The sequence below is a fragment of the Hirundo rustica genome, chromosome 5 (assembly GCF_015227805.2).
Source record: "Hirundo rustica isolate bHirRus1 chromosome 5, bHirRus1.pri.v3, whole genome shotgun sequence".
Taxonomy (NCBI): Eukaryota; Metazoa; Chordata; class Aves; order Passeriformes; family Hirundinidae; genus Hirundo; species Hirundo rustica.
In genome coordinates, this window is record NC_053454.1 from 29,663,129 (window position 1) to 29,675,977 (window position 12,849).

Genomic DNA, 12,849 nt, shown 5'->3' on the forward strand with positions numbered 1-12,849 from the left:
GAATAATACTGGCTGGAAATATTACTACATGTTTGGAGTGGGTTGTCCACCATTGGAAGTAAAAATAGAGCTGTAAATCATACATTGGGGTTTGGTTTATTCTGGAAGCTAATTTTTAAGAAACTGAGGTTTATTTATTGGTTGTGTTACAGGAATGTTTGGCTTGTTCTAAGCCCAGTCTTCAGCATATTTCATTTCAAGCCATATAAAGGAGAAGATCATCTCTGGTACATCTACCCCAGTTCAAGAGAATGGACTATAACCCATCTCTGTAAATATACTGCCTTCTGTGTTACTTCTAGCCACAACAATACTTTTAAAATTACTTATATTCTTCTAAAATTTACTCAGGTCTCAAAACATTGCAAAGCATCCTTCAGTATGCTCCAAAACCAATTTGTTTCTCACAATGGAAATGGAAAGGCTTGGTTCAGTATCACACTGGGATCTCCCCATACATTTCCTTCCGGATTTGTTAATAATTTCCCTGACTTAGGTGTGTTTAAATGCAGGAAATGGCATTCCAGTTGGCTTTTGTGTCTTGAAGACCATTATCTGAACACCGGCAAAACTTTTTCTCCCTCCCTCGTTCTCCCTCTCCTGTTTGAACCAAAACCACCTCTTTGACAACGCTGTCCATGGCTTGCCGTATGCATCAAAGCAAACACGGCAAGATCATGAGAAGAATTACAAGTCCTACTAAAATGCATATAAATGTTCTTAAAAATCCCTTCCACAATGGTGAAGGGTCAAACAAATTGAACACACCATCCATCCACAACCCAGTTACCTCTCCAAGTTTGTTTACACTCTCCTGCAATTGCTTGATATTCTCACGAATGGATTTGGAATGATCTGACAAATTCATGCAGCACATTCCCTCAAATTCCTCACACCCATGCTCCTGTGTCAGCAACAGATAATCTATTGCCACTATGTTTTGGAGACTCACTCGTCTTACACTGTCAACGTCTAATAACATGTCACTCAGTGCAAGAGGGGTGGCTCAGGCATGTTTGCTCAGCCAACAACCCACGTGATCCAATTGTGTCAAGGCTACTCCTGATGCTGCTTGTGGTAAAAAAAGTGCAACTGCAATTCTCTGAGCCTTGTCCCATGTGTGAACATTGTCATCACAATTTGGATCGTACAGTTTGATTGATCTTTTCCCTCTATATTTTTGTTCTCTCAGCAATGTCATGTTGGGTGTTAGCAATGAAAGCATTCCAATGCTGCATGGATCACCTGTGGCATTTGCGGGGATTGCGGGCCAAATTCTGTCCCCACTGATGAAAAAGGTTCCTCTCAGCAATTGCGCTGGAACATGGTTGGATGGTTTGTCCAGCATCTTAGTGTAATTACACCAAGATGATGAATTTCTGTAAAAATTGAGGATTGGAGTGACGTCTGTCATTTTGGTTTTTGCCACTCCAGAAAGGCCGAATTTCACACAAAATTGCATTCAGAACGATCCAAGAATTTTCAGTTCCTGAGGTTCAAAAGGAGCCACAGGAAGGAACTTCGTCCAAACATCCCATCTGTCCACTGGGTTTACAATGGACTTTAAAATTGCTGGAGAGATGTTCTCTGGAATCAGCCATTCGCTCACTGGCAACCCCATTAAAAATGTTGAAAAGGGTTTCCCTGGCCTTGAATGTGTCAAGCAGATGGTATCCAACCCTGATGCATTGGCTAGAGTTTCCCATTCTCTTTTGCTTGGGTCACAGGCAAAACTGCTGCATTGCTCAAGGCAACCAAGGAGAGAATGAAGCACAAGTATAGTTCTTTCATGTTCAATGGCCCTTTTTCCCATGGGAATCCCTAAAAATGCAACACCACCCAAGTTCCAAAGAAAACCCAAACCCCAAAGAAAACTCAAGTCCCAGAGTCTCTTTTGCATGTAGAATGAAGGGATGTCTGCTGTCTTGACACCAGCTCACGTCTGCATGCCCACTTCTCTTTCTCCAGTCTTGGGGTCTGCGTCTGCTTGCGTCTGCACTCGGTACGGTTTCATGTGCCTTGCCATCACTCACTTCAATTCCCTGTGGAAACACAAGCATATCCCTTGCCCCAAGTTATTAATTTGAATGATTCCTTCAATGATTGCTTGACCCGTTGGAGAGTGTGGGATACCAAAAGTATGATGGACACCCCACCTCTTTAAAAATTTTTCAAGTACTTTTTCTGTGTAAGTTGGTCCGTTATCTGTTTTGATTTCTTGCGGCACGCCCAGCGATGCAAATGCCTGCAAGAAATGTTGACAAGCGTGTTGTGCTGTCTCACCTGTGTGCAATGATGCGAAGACTGCACCTGAAAATGTGTCAACTGAAACATGAACATTTTTGAGTTTCCCAAAGGATGGATATTTTGTGACATCAGTTTGCCATAACTGCAAACTGTGCAATCCTCTTGGATTGACTGCTCCCATGGAAGAAGGAGGCTGTACAAGCTGACAATGTGGGCAAGCACTAATGGTTTCCTTTGCCTGGCTTTTGAAAATGTGAAAAGTTTCCATTAGTGCTTGAGTATTCTGATGGAAGAATGCGTGACTCAATTTTGCCTCTGCAAAAATGTTCAGTAAAATCCTTGAAATTGGGATGGTCAATTTTTCTGCATGTGCATTACCTTCTACTAAAAATCCTGGAAGAGATGAATGTTGTAATGCATTAATTGGGTTTATATTTCATCGGATTTGTAATGTTTTTTCTATATATCTGTCCCTGCCCAGCAGTGCCCATTCCCCACACTGAAATGTAACCCAGCCCTGTTCCCTCCCACATATCCCTAATTGGGTGGTGCCTCTGGGCCCTGCCTCTGAGCCCTGCCCCCTGGGGGAAAAAGCCACAGCAGGGGAGGGGCCAGGGCTCTCGGGCATCAGCGAGTCATCGGGAAAGGTCTCCAGCAAAGCAGGGCAGGACTTGAGAATAAAAGTTGCAAAATCCCACCCAAAGCCAGAGAGCAGACTCTTTTACTTTTGCCATTGGCGGTCATCTTTTCTTGTGGGGAAATACTACAGATGAATGTGCCTTGATTCAGAAACAAAGTACTTACATTTTCTGTGTTACAAGGATTTCTCATGCACAGCAAGTATGACTACCCTGCCTTGGACAAACATCCAGTGAGCTTGTGATCTTTGCAAGTTTTGGACAGTTTTTTTTGAAGTGCCCTTGTTTGCTGCACTTGTAGCATTGTCTTTGTTGAAAATTTGCAAATGCATCTTTGATGGCCTTTTTCACTTGATCTCCCAAAACAGTTGTGATGTGCTGCGGTGTTCCCACCTTGCTGCATGCCTCTATCACTTCTGCCATAGAGGGCTGGCCAGGCATGGCACTGATGACACGTTTGCATTCTGGGTTGGCATTCGCAAATGCAAGACACCAAAGCAAATATGGTTTAACCCCACCATCACTGACCTGCCTGTCCACTGCTTGTGTGAGACGATCGATGAATGAAGTGAAAGATTCTGAAGGACCTTGCTTTATGTCTGTATAAATATTTTCTGTAACTCCTGTTGATGGAATTTGCACCATTGCCTTTTGTGCTGCATTCTTGATGTCTGTCAACACTTCCTGAGGAAAAAGTCTGGCTTGACGAGCTGGATTGTCCAGTGGTGGATCACTGGCCAGTTGTGCAACAGTGAAGCCTGCATTTGCTCCTCCCTGATATTTGTCCCTGAGCTAATTAAGAGCTCTCCATTTTGCCTCCCAGATGATGAACTGTGAGTCGGTGAGGATCATTGAAGCAAGGGATTTGAGGTCAAATGGTGTTAAATCATATATATTAAATGTCCCTTTTAAAAGCTGTTTGAAGTATGGGGACCCTAATCAATTATCACAAATGGCTTTCATCACATCTTTGACAACTTCATGATCCAATCACTCCCATCTTGGGTTTGCATCCTGTGCATCATAAGTCACTGGCATTTGAGGTGTTTCTTTATGAGACCAGATGACCGCCAATGGCAAAAGGAAAGAGCCTGCTCTCTCACCGGGGGAATATTGGCTTTATTCTGGAGTCCTGCCCTGCCTGGCTGGAGCTCTTTCCTGGTGGTTCACTGGTGCCAGGGAGAGCCAGCTGCCTCCTCCCGGGGCTTTTCCCCGGGGGGTCGGGCGCAGAGGCAGGGACAAGCCACTGCCCAATCAGGGACAAGGTGGGAGTGGAACAGAGTTGGGTTACATTCCAGTGTGAGGGATGGGCGCAGCCGAGCAGGGACAGACCACGCGATACAGTTAAAGGGGAACAGGGAAAAAAACATTACAAATCCAATGAAACACAATATAAACCAAATTAATGCATTAAAACAGGTATTGCCACACTTCTCGAGCCCATCATCTTAAGGGTTTTCCCTTTCAATGCTTTCTTTCTTATTTCAGTCCAATTTGTTGCACTAAATACCCATGCACCAGATACCTGTGTCTTATCAGACACCAGAATCGATTGCTATGTTTGCAGCTTTAATGCTGCTTCATCCTTTCCAAGATCTTCCTGTTTTTGTGGCTTTACATCATCCTGTTTTGTTTCCTTTTCCTTTGCTTGAGGAACAGAAACCAGGGACTGCTGGGCATCACACAATTTCTCTGCAACATCTTGAAAAGAAAGAGTGGGCCCCCCAGGCAATTGTAGAACATATGAAGGAAGAAAGGATTCCCAAAGAACCTGGGTACCTTTTTCCAGAGGAAAAAGTCGAGAGAAAGAAGACAATGAGTCCTGTTGGAATTCTGAAGCTGCTTCGCTAAATTGCCAGAAAAACTGCTTCATAAAGTCCTTAGATAACAAAAATGATGATGCTTGATGTGAAAAATCAAATGCTTTTGTTGTCTGGACAGGAATGTCCTCCGAAGCGGTGATGCGGATAATGTCATCATCAGTGATTGACATGTCTTGTTGCTCTTCTTGAGCAGCTCCACTGTCCCTCACCATCGACAAAGGCTCACTCGGCTTTTGTTTGAATTGCTGCTCCAAAGGAGAAGTTGATTTTTTGTATGAAACTGGAAAAAAGCGGTGCAATGTGGTTGTCTCGCTGCTGGAAGGTGCTCCACTTGGTGTGCCTGACGCTTGTTGTGATTGTTGTGGTTTCACAGTCCCGCCCCTACGTGACGAAGACATGTTGGCAGCTAGCATCTGCTGGCTCATAGTACTACATGGATATGATATTTCTTTCACTGCCCCCGACAAAGTATGTCGAGTGTGCAAAAAGCCTTTAATTTCTGGGTGCATTTGTAAAACCTGGTATGATTTTGGATGTGCGCCCATTTGCAGAAACGCAGCAGCTGTGTTTGAATTACTGCACACAGGCAGTACTGCAACCAGTGTGCAGCTAGTGGGCAGAGTCGAGCTCCGTGACATTTGCTGTGTGAGGGTGGTGCCCTGGAGAAGCTCTCCACCTTGGCCATGCCCCATCCCTGCCTGCTCCGCCTCCGCCTGCCCAGCCCCTGCCTGTCCCAGCCCGGCGGCACCTGGTGAAGTGTCCCCTCCCTGCTCACGCCCAGAAGCCGCCCTCTCTTGCTTGCCATCAGAATTTGCCCTGCCCAGAGCAAGACCGCATTTTGAGCCCTGTCCTGCCCCTTCCGCACCTGCGCCTGGACCCGCCGCTGATGTTTCTGGGGTTTGCAGTACCCTGCTTGGCGCTGCCCATCCCGACCTCCTGCCCCCACCTTCCGACCGCCTTCGGCCACATTATACGCCCCGGCGAGATTGGTCAGGATCGTCCCCGCGCGCGCCGCAGTGCCGCCCTCCACTACCAACTCGATCAGGACTTGCTGTTCTCCCGGCGCCCCCCCCGCTCCCTCCTCCCCCCGCCCGAACTGTTCCTGCACAGAAAGGAAAAGGAGCGGTGGGGTGCTGCTGTGCAGTGACTGTGGGGGGCTGAAGGGACTCCGAGGTGAACTTTGTGTCGGACCTGTCTCCCCCTACTCTTGGAGTAAAGGTGTTGTGTCCGCAGGAGCTGCTTCAAAATAAAGCATGTCCAGCTCCTCCTGGTCACTGGGATGGATTAAAAATTTCATCTTTCCTGGGACTGGCGTTTGATTGGCTTTTGGGGCTTCTGACGAACTTTTTTGTGGCAAACCCTGGGAGAGCTGAGGGCTCTCCCCTCCCCCTTCTCCCAGAGAAGGTATTAAACTTGGGGAAAGTAACTGTCTGTCCCCTCCCTCTGACTGGTCGACAGATGAAGTGCTGCTTTCTCCCTCCCTACTACTTTGCAACTGCCCAATTTTGGGATTTCCATCGGCATTTTTTGGAATGGCTTCTAACATAATTCTAGCTGCGGACAAGAGCTTTGCAGCTATCTTGTCCTTTGTGGCTCTAGCATATAACTCCCTATTTGCTTCCTGCCAAAACCCTGGCTCAAATAGGACATGGGTCTCACAATGAGAATAATTACAACGGACCCAGAGCATCAATGCCGGAAGCTCTTTTTCCTTGAGAGCCATACCGTGTGTTGAAACCACCCCCCATAGGGCAGATAAAATAGAGATTTGTTCCTGGGAAATGGCTCCCCCCATGATCTAGATCCAACTGTTCTTACCAAAGCACAAAGGCTTGGGTGCAGCTGTTCTCGAATTGGCCTCAGAGGTCTCCTGATCGCTGACCAGCAGGTTTCAGTGTGATGGATTCCAGGGCCCTTGGAGATCTGTTGGTCTGGGATGAATGTGAGATTAGCGGCTCTGGCCAGAAATGTTCCTCTCATCTTCTCAGGAGCTGACCGTCTGGCTTTTTGTCTTCTGAGGGCTTGCGATGTTCACTGCAGAAGGTTCGCTGTGACCCTTTCGGTGCCCCTTTCCAGGGGCCCACCCAGGGACACCAGTTCTCAGTTTTTTTGTCTCGAGATTCAGGTGGTTTTAGAGTCTTTTTGCCTTCTGCAAAGTCCTGAGCCGAATGCAAGAAAGAGACGGAGTCTTCAGGTTCTGATTTTCAAGGTTGCGCACTTTATTTATTGTTTCTTATCTTACAATTTTCTCAGTGCCCAACTAAGATCTGTGCTGCTGCTCGGGCATCTGATGACTCCTCCCACACTGGGCTGTCTCTGTCTTTTATACTAATTGTTACGCGTACTTTATTTATCTTACTTGCCAATGTCTATCACTTATACTAAACAGGTCATCCCTACTTTGACCCAATCTCTTGAAACTACTTTGTGCCACCGTCACTGCAGAAAATGGAGTGAGGGAAGAAGAAAGAAGAAGCAGGAGACAACGCCCCAAATCCTCCATCTTGCTCCCATTCACTTCCATACTAAAAACCCAAACCTACTGTTTTTCATCTTGTGATAAGCTAAACTACTATCTTTCACACTCTTGTGGCTTGCAATCCATCCTGGAGTGCAGGAAGTCTTTCCCATGGACTGGGATCAAAGCCGGTGTCTTCCTGGGCTCTGTGCCAGGGTCCCAGACCTCCCTGTCCAGGTCCCAGACCCCCCTGCCCAGGTCTCTGACCTTCCAGGGCAACCAAAGGAATGCCCTGGACTCCAACACCTCCCTGCCAGCTTGGCTGGGCAAATAGCTGACCGGCTCTCAACCCTCCAATCACCTGAGTTTCCAAGCCTCCACCCCCAGCCCTAAAGGTTCCCACACCATCTGCAGCTAGCTTTTTAAGCAAGTCTTTTAATAAAATCACTTTAACTGATTACTCATCCATTTATGACAGCAGGAGTTTGGGACTAAGAGGAGCAGAAATTTGCCCAGCAGAAGTTTCTCTGAATCAGGTTAGTAATGAAGTTTACTGTTGAAAGCAGTAATCTGAAAGCAGCCTAGGTTATCGTAGGAAATCTTGCCTTTAACATGTATACTGTTTGAGTAGCAAGAGCTGTGGTGTGCAGTTTGTTTATATTACAGCATTACTCTGTCTTTGGTGAAGTAGAAATTCAGTGTTAATGTATATTAGATGCAGATACAATTTCCTTCCCAGACTGACTAGAAGATGTTTCTGCTTTTAAACTATAAAACTTTGCTTTTCCCTTCTATGCATCTTATACTTCTGTTACAGGTGCTGTTTTCCCATTTTACAGCTTATTATTGAAATACACCACTTTAAATATTTCAAGCCGTTAGGAGTTTTGTGAAAGTTTTGGGCACCACACGAACTTTTAGGACACTTGCAGTAAAATAATATATTGGCCATGCATGTGTGTACACACATGCAAACCACAGACTATACCTAGTTTTTCTTAATTTTGGAATTCTTTCATTATTTCACAAGATCTTGATTTCATATATTATTGCACAAGATCTAATAAATGTAATACTGCAATTTTGAATAAGGCTACCTGTACTTAATAGAAAAAAAAATCATAAACTTTTAAAGGTTTTTGGGAAAAATATGAGGCTGAAAAAAAGATGCTAATTAATCTGTATTAACCACTATATATTTACATTTTCCTATTTTCAATATGTTACAAACTCTTTGGAGTATTTTATCCTTAATTGGTATGCTGTTTAAAATGTTTAACTACTGCATCTAAAATTAATAGCATATTACATAATACTAGCTCAACGGAACAGTTTTGAGCAAAATATCTTTATTTTATTTTGCCTTCAAAAATCATTAAACATAAATCTCATTAACAGTAGTAAAACTTTCAGAGGTTTCATATTGCTTTATAATTTGCTTTCCATGTGAGATTTTTGAGGTTTTTTATTAGAATTTTTAGTGGAAAATTTCATGAGAAAAGTTGAATGGCAACTGCAGCAAAATTTTGGATTTTCCCATGTGTAGCTTGGGTTTAATGTGTACTAACCTAAACCATGTATTAAAAATTTATTTTAATGGAAATAAAGTTATTGACACATGATGTAAGTTGCCTTTTTTGCTCCAATACCCACATATTTTTTTTAAATTTTGTGTAGGATAGGAAGCTGGGTTAGATTTTTTTACATGAAAAATACTTTGCAGAAAGGGTAGATTTTATATGACTGTGAAGCAGTCAAAGCAGGTTTAAATACAATCTTTGCAGATAGAGACTTTGTCCCTTGCATTGTGTTTTTAGTTACAAATTTTTTTGACACCAAAGATTTCCTGACTAGGAAATTGTTAGCAGAGGGCTGACAATAGGTGACGATTAAATGTTCCTGATCATCCGATACCTGAACTAAGAGCTGGTATGAATTGTAATGCTGAACTCATCTTCTTGGACTGGCATTCAGATGTGTAGTGGACAAGCCATAAATGATCTGGTTTACAATGGGCCAGGAGAGGATGAAATTAAGATTACTTTTTTCAGCAGATACTGTAGAGAAAACAATTAACCAAGACAATAAAGAACAAAAGGGATTGGAGAAAAAACCCTACTTATTCAGGTACTTTGTCAGGCACTGCTTTGTCAGGTACTCTGACAAATACTGTGAAAGCCTATCAGACATAAGAATTTTTTGTTTTTTCCTCCCTCTGTTAGATAAATCTGTCAAGTTCCTTTCCTGTCTAAATTATTACCTACTCTCCAGTTTGTATCTTTGTTGAAAGTGGTTAAAGGGGTAAAACTAAACTGTAGTGTGGATGGCTTAGCAGTTCTCTCTAGGAATTTGTTCAAGGAAGGAGGAGGCTTCCGTAAGGGCTGGTCCTTGGTCCTCAAGTCTAAGGCAGTTGAACTGAGACCTGTCTGTTTTGGAGAACTGTTGGAGGTATATTTCATGTTTATAGCGTAACCTGTAGCTAAATTAAAACTTGGTCCAAAGAGCCTTCAGAAGTGCGGTGACCCAGCACACGCGGAGCCAAAGGACTGCCACGTCAGTTGTATGCAGCAGAAGGAATGTCCCAACGTCAGTAACAAACAGACTTCACAGGTGTTTGCTTGTGAGAAAGTGAAACTTGCTTTGCTTGTGACACAGCGCTCTCTGTAAAGCAGACTTCAAAGTGGAACCTACCACAGGTTGGAATGTATAAGAGATTCACCAGGTTGTCTGCTCCACACTGTAATTAGAAATAACTGGAAATTGTTGGTGAGTTCAAGGGCATTTTCCTTAATGGTTTCTAATCACTGCCTATGTTTAAATCCCCTGTAAGATCAGGATTCAAACTTTTCTCTTTTTAAACTGCATGAACAATACAGCCCACCCTGACTGGTGTTCCTTGCAGGCTACATGCCTAACATTGCAGTTCAAAGGCAGGCAGGTATCCAACTCTGCTCCAAGAAATGTAGGATGGGTGCACCAGAGAGGCTTCAAAAGCACTCACTTCCTTCTTGATTGATTACCCAGTGTCATTACCAAAAATCCCCTTTCCCAAGCTGTCAAGTGTGCCTTCCCAGGAAGGCTTAGAGCAGTGCTCCTCAGCTGAGAAGGACGTTCAGCAGAGACCCAGGCCAGCACTGACAGAGCTCATGGCAGTAGAGGCCAAGATGAAGCAGAGCCCACAGTCGTGTGCTAGGATGTGGCAGGGTTAGGCTGCAGCAGGGAAGAGGAAGAATAATAGAGCAGTTAGGAAAATACTGAAACCTGCTAGTGGAAAAGTAGGAGAGATCTTTTTTTAATGTGTTCATTTACCATACTTCATGTTCCTCTCTGTCATAAAGATCAGCAGAAAACTGATATTTGTTCCAAAGTCGGGAATAAGATCTGTGAGTCTGCAGGAATAAGACCCTTTATAAGACTGCATGGTGGCAGGCAGCGTAAGCTTGCCCAGGACAATGCTGCCACCAGCTGTTACCTTCTTTACTTCTGTAGGTTTGCATCTTAGCATGAGGTGTGCTCTGCCTCAGTGTTCTGATAAACTACTTGTGAGTTAGTATATGTCAGCAGAGAGTCATTGCTCAGGCTGTTCTCTTGCAGGGGTGCATTAAAAGATCTGCTTTACAAGGGACACCGCAGGAAAACATTACACTTGCCACACCATACTTATGTCATTTGGTCCTGCGTGAAGCCAAGTATCTTTGTAAGCTCATCAGTTCTTCCTGCTGCACTGTCTTATCAAGTATGAAGTCTTGGAATGTCTCAGCCAAATCTGAAAGGGAGCTATGCTTGAGGTACAGCACTGCACTTGGCACGCAGCAACAGAAGTTGTGGACCAGAGTTCAGGCATTTTTTGCTATGAGTTTAGGCATACTAAGTATAGGAAACTGTGGAAGATGTGCTGGATTCCAGTGGTTGTTGTAAAGGGGCATGTGCTTGTCAAGTCCACGTTAGGATGGATATACTTACAAAGAGAAGTTTGCCATGCACATGAAGGGGCAGGGGGGGGCGGGGGGAGGTTCCCTCTACAGACACAAATTTGTATATTGAACTTTGTCTTTGGTTGTGCTCCAGTTTCTAAAGGCTAAAGAAGAAAGGTTGGGTTTCTGTCAAAAGAGATGTCTTTTACTGGCTTGTGGCTAGCAAGAACTAGCCTCCTTCCTCTTCCCAGAAAACAGAAATGAGAAGCAGAAAAAATCCTATTTTTCCATAAGGATTCCTTCTCAGCAGAGAAAACCATAATATCACTTACTGGCCAGTGCAGTAAATGGCTGCACAATTTCCAGGACTTCTTGTCCCAAATGGCAGAGAACCAAAGCAATCTGAGATGTCGTTTGAGTAACAAGGGTCTTGGAAATTCCTAAGTGGTCTGAGAACAAGATCTGCCAGAGTATTTTTTTTCTGTTAATGAACTACCAAATGAAATATTATCTTGGGGGAGGGAGAAATAATTCCTTAAAAAATGCCATTTCTGCAACATTGAAATTGCTAAGGTGAAGGGCATGGAGTCACAAGAGCTGCCTGTCACATGGGCTGCAGACTAATAAGCATACTAATATAACATCCTAAGTGGTTGTTACAGCTTCAGAACTGTCATTAGGGGGAAAAAAGTGGCCTCAGAAAATTTGTCTAAGTACAGCCGAGGAAAAATAAACCTGGCTATGTGAGAGTGGAGTGCCTCAGCCTCAGGCACAAAGAAAGGCTGCTGCTCCTGAAGAGCTCAGGAGACACAGCAGGGGATTTCGCCTGAACAGTTCAGTGCTAATTCCCTTAGAAGAAATTGTGGATCTCCGCTGCCACGAATATCATCTGAGTTCTGTAGGTGGTGAAATCTTCATAGTGGGTGAGTCTACGTACCACGGGAATATTCCTGCCTCTGGGAGCCTGGTGTGCTGAAAGGACTGCCTAATTGCAGCAGAGCTTTGGAAACCTGCCTTTCTGCCTCCTCCCACTGTCCTGGGCCACCTGTCACCTTTCTAAGGAGATTAAACATCACTGTCCACAGCTATTCAATTCCATTTACTACCCTTTGTCAAATTCTCTTTACTTAAAAGGGAATGGAGACCTTTTTTCTTAAGGGTGCTTCTTGAAGGCAGAAGTGGCATGTTTGAGTGTACTTTGGGAGATATTACAGGAATAGGGTGAAAATGTTCTTTCACTACTCTGGCGATTTTTTTTCCCCCAAGCAATCTGGTATAGGGATGACAGAGGTCCTGATACTCTCTGCTTCTGACTCTCTGTTTTAGGATCAAACACTGTTAATTGAGCTATCCATATTCATAAGAAGTCATCACTGTTAGTGGATTGAACTAGTGTGAGTAGAAATGTCCTTTAGTCTTCTAGGAAACTGACACAGACCAGGAAAGAATAAACGAGCAGAAAATCTTCAACAAAACTGAATAGATTTTCAGTTCCCAGGAGGGTTCCACTTAACAAATCATAGAGTATAGATATTTATGGCATAAGTTGCAAAGACAAACATCAGCTTGGGAAGATGATAGATGATATGGCTTTATTCTTACCAAACTCTTTGCCACCAACAATACAATTCAAACAAATACATAAAGACAGAACTTGGACATTAATTTTGCCTCTTTAAAATATTATTTTCTATGGGATGCCCATGTCCTCCCTCCCAAGAAAATGTTTTGGATCCTCAGTGACCATTTGTTTTAGTTGGGAAGCTGGA

General features: G+C 43.9%; 1 protein-coding gene across 4 annotated transcripts in view; it reads left to right on the forward strand.

Moving 5' to 3' along the window:
* The window catches only part of SLC7A2 (solute carrier family 7 member 2), a 67,910-nt gene that overhangs the window by 25,507 nt on the left and 29,554 nt on the right, over positions 1–12,849 (forward strand). The window contains exon 1 of one of the 4 annotated variants that reach the window (XM_040063803.2): positions 7,490–7,702. The exons of 1 other annotated variant lie outside the window; for it this stretch is intronic. The gene's annotated coding sequence lies outside the window, so the exon portion shown is untranslated. Of the gene's footprint in view, positions 1–7,489; positions 7,703–12,849 lie in introns of those variants that run through there. 2 more of the 4 variants (XM_040063801.2, XM_058420503.1) reach the window with 2 other exon arrangements.